Source organism: Necator americanus, chromosome IV (assembly GCF_031761385.1).
Source record: "Necator americanus strain Aroian chromosome IV, whole genome shotgun sequence".
NCBI lineage: Eukaryota > Metazoa > Nematoda > Chromadorea > Rhabditida > Ancylostomatidae > Necator > Necator americanus.
Window position 1 is genome coordinate 32,659,427 of NC_087374.1, and position 4,725 is coordinate 32,664,151.

Genomic DNA, 4,725 nt, shown 5'->3' on the forward strand with positions numbered 1-4,725 from the left:
AAATTCGTCTCGATTCCTGAGATGGAATTCTAAGAAGGCGGATAACAATGAGATGGACATGCTTGTGTCTTCTCGTTAAATGAACAACGTAGGCGGCACGCGGTCCAACGAAACATGTAATTAATGGAAGACGTTAGATGTGAAACGGGAAACAAATGGCGACGAACCGGAAGAAATAGAACGAGTCGCGTCAATCGTTACAGAATAGAAAAAGGAAAGGGGTTGCCAAGGAATTCTTCTGGAAAAGCAGAAAATTCCTAGGAAGAAGCGGAACGCAAAGAGCATCTTTGCAAAAAGAAAACTATCTACTAGCAGTCGCAGGACACTAGAGAGACTCCCGGCGGATTTTCAGCGAATGCCTCCGAGACATTTCGTGTCCATTGGATATGCCGAGGTACGCGCGAACATACTTCGACGAAGCCACGCTCCAGTCTTTCCTGGAGACCCAGACGACCGTCTCAAAAGCTCTTCTGGCCGTGGAGACGCAAAAAAATACAGTTTTAAGGAAACATTTGAAGAAGAATGAAGAAGAAGAATCGTGTGAGTTGTCGGAATTACCGAATAAATTAAATAACCAGTACAACATGTAGTTTAAAGCAATTTTCATTTGTGTTCTAATAAAAGAACGGGAACGATTTAAATCCAGATATTTGTTTCAGGAAGTCCTATTAAATAAACTCTTTTTTCTCCAAGAGGTCAGAAATACAAAAGACCCCTCCAGCTGGAAATAAATTAAGCTAAGAAAAAGTCTGGAACTTACAGGATAGCGATAATCTTCATTACGGTTACTTTGGAAAACTGGACTGCTCCCAGCTCCCAGTTTTCTACGAATATCTTCGTGTACGTAATTTGAAGCTACTGCGTGGAGCTACTTTCTCTCATATTTCACGTGCGGATTCCTGCTGTTTCTGCAACGGTCACAAATCACACAAATGCAACGGACGCCACCTCACATCACAAAATCCCAGTGGATTTGTCTGATTCTCCAGAACAATTTAGTATCTCGTTAATCATATCCTGGCCGTATGATTAGCGGTTGGGTAAGTAGAGTCAGCTATTTAGGTAGTCACAAAGCTGAACCTTTCTAGGACACACATGACTAACTGCTGACGCATGACCGGAGCATGCTCGAAAATCCGACGGGACCCTCTTTACACGCACGTGTTCTGCCGTATGGGCAGTCATGTAAAGAAATTTCAACAGATGCTAACGGTAACTGTGCTAAACGAATACGATTACGAAAATGGAGAAAACGTCGTGTTGCAAGAGACATAGACGTCCATACAAATGCGAGAGAGCGTTGGTCGACGAGAGAGTGTTGTCCTAACAAACGAGTAGGTCTCCGGAAAGTGAGGATGAGTAGGAAGGAGAAGAAATTGAGGCGATTAGTACATGTTTTTCGGGAGCCACATTTTCGGTTCTCTCTCCAGAGGGCAGTAAAATCCATCGGAAATGCCTGAAAAGTTCACTTCAGTTTCTTACAAGACTGTAATAGCACTTTTCCGAAGGGATGGAATGCAAAGTGAGACATTTCGAAGGTCTGATGTGTTATCACGCCGAACTCGCAAGGAAAGTAATGAAAAAATTCAGCAGTTGGTGCAAATGCAGTTCCTAACGACGTTGGTAATTCGTGAGTCAGTCGACTTTTTCTGCAACTTGAGAAACCGTAGCAGTTCATTCGGACTTTTCCTGTAATTTGAGAAATCGTAGCGGTATTTTTAAGCGAAATTTAATAACGGCAGAGGCGGAATGGCAAAAAGTATGCACCAAGCAGTATTAGATATCCAAGTATTGCGCTGAGGATCGATGACATTTATTCTGTAGAAGTGGCGAATTGCAAATTATAATTTTCAAATCTAACAGAATTTTTTCTATTTCTTTAAACAATTGTTACTAAACAGAGCAGCAACTGGCCGAAAAAAGAAACTAGAACCTATTCAAGTATGAATGAGCAATTAAATGAGGAATTAGAATTTGAGGATTGCTATGAGAATTTCTTTGATGTTAGAGATTTAGAAGTGTTCAAAATCAACGGAAATGGAGCGGTTGGGGTTGAGGCTCAGCTCCGCTCATCTCTCCCTGCATCACTGTAAATGGACGGCTTCTAAATGTGCTTCCTTACAAAGTCCTCTATTGCAAAGCGCCACTCTTGCGCCCCACCTCCGCCTGCGATTCGTCAAATGAAATGAATTGCCTATTGGGGCCTCCGAATAGATTTTCGATGCATTTCGATGCAGGGAAGATGAGCGCAACCACTCCTGTATTCATAATCTATGACCTGACATAAGTATACTTCAACAAAAATCCATATTACGCCAGATTCGTGGGGTGATGCGTTTAATCGACATTTTACCGGATGAGAGCTCTTATGCCCATTTATGGATCGAGAATGAATAGGTGGAATCGAATACCCATTAATTCTTGTACCAATAAAGAACGATATCCGAATGTGGTGAGCTGTACTGAGTGAGAGGAGTTGGAGGGGCGGGCCCAGGGTACGCCATTGGCCGTGTCCTTGTTGGTTTCACCCACCATAAAGTGCACCTTACTTACTGGGTCCCAATACCATGCACATTCTGCTTTTTATTGACATAATATTAACAACATGAAGACACGATCTACGCAACACCTCTTCACGTGGAAGGAATGAGGAAAGCGGAGCCAGAGTGTGCTATTGGCTAGATTTTTGTTGGCTCCGCCCATCTTAAGGCGCGCCCCACTCACTGGGTCCCACTACGGTGCATATTCCCCTATTTATCGATATAAGGTATAATGGTAGGTCGACATCCTCACTCACTCCAATATCTTTTCACGCGTGTATGAGCAAGAAAAAATTATTTAAAAAAACTAGTAATTAGACTAAAATTCCAAAACCACAAGAGAAATACCATGCCAACGCCATATCGACACATGCACATGTGGAGAAGAAATGCATTCATTTCGTGGAATAGATGGAATTATCGAGGTATGCATCTCGAAACGAGTGCATTTAAGAAAAATCGGCAGCTGTCAATGCATAAACGTAGATGTTGCCGGGAAAGAGTTTGTCGGAAGATGAATAGTAGGAAAAAAACGTGGATGAAAAGTAGGAAAAACGTGTGGAAACGTGCAATGTTTCTCAATGCGACCAGCAGGGGAAAATTATTATTTCATCGACTATTTTACAAATGAGATGGACAAAGTGCATTGCGATGTTTTTTTCTCTTTCCCTCGACTTCCAAGTCATTTTGCACACGCGACCCGGCTGCCATCCTGCGTCTGCAGCTTATCGTAGCAATTTACCAACCAGCTGCTGGCTGCATTTGCAACGTTGCTGGAAATAAATAGAAAGAAAAATTCCCTGAAATTAGATAGTAAGAGGAGATAGATCCTACCATTAAATTAGTGGCTGAGTTACATACTCAGGATGTACTTCAAGTTAATTAAGGCATAATGATGTCATGTAACCAGACACCATCGCGGCTAATTATGAATTTGTTCCAGCTATCGGTTACCGAATTGAATCGGCTGAAAGATATCGACGATGGATTTTGCAGGATTGCGTAAAACGTTTTGAAAATTACGAGCATAAAAGTATCTTAAACTAGAACTTGCTTAAATTAATGGGAATGAACAAAAATCCTAAGGTAATTGCTAAACAATCAAAGCACAGAAAAGAGGTCCCACAACGAAACATTAATTGAACTAATTATTAATTAACTAAATTAACTTTTACTAATTAGTTGAATATTAACTGTGCATGTGTAGAATTGGTTAAATTCTTAGAGATTTGATTCTTCAAGTTTTTTCTAAACAACTCAGCTCAGGTACGTCCATGCCTAAAGGTTCTCTGACCCTCTGGATAGAGGAGGTGATCGTGATTGAAATAATTATTAAAAATCACTAAAAAAATAGTTATAATTAGTTTAAACTCTTTGAACAACACAGTCGGTGTATTCCTATGGCTAAGTCCCCATATCTTCTGCGAAGTGGAAGTGTACCATCAAAAATTATTAAAATTATTAGTTGTTAATTATTGAAAAAATACCTAAAAATAATTGTTGTTTCTAAACTCAGAAATCTCATCATTGCAGTTGATTACTAAACATAACGTTTAACCGTTGAGGGAAATACAGTATTTTTTAAGTTTCAAGCAATAACCGGAATAAAACAGACATTTATGCGCCAATTTGCCCTCGTGAAAATGTCTCTGATTATTTCCAACACAATTTGTATTGAAATATTTGGTATTTGAATTGGAAGAGGTGAAAAAGCTCCGGATGATGTAATAGCTGCGAGACAATATGCAAATACCCGTTTTCCAGTTGATTGAAAGATATTTTCACGCGAAAATTAGATACAAATCCGAAAAAAAACCTTTTCTGCTATCCTAGTTTCCATTTCACATGGCTAATTGTCTCAGAGGTCGAAAAACTCGGTTTTTACCATGTGTCTTAGCGATCATAACGTTTTAAATGAAATTAATGTGTTCATTCAATGAAAGCATTGGAATTTCTGGCACTTCCACTTTTTTTATAATTAAAACGCTCAATAACTGTTTCAAAATACATGTATGTATGTAAAATAAACATGTAAAATAAAAAAAAACAACAACAAAAAATAAGAAAAAATGAGAGAAAAATCGAATACTTAGTTTTGCGGAGCGCTCGCGTTTGTAACAATTCATCATGAAATTTGTGTGGGGGGAAAGTTTATGAGTCTGAATAAAACCGAATGGGTACATCT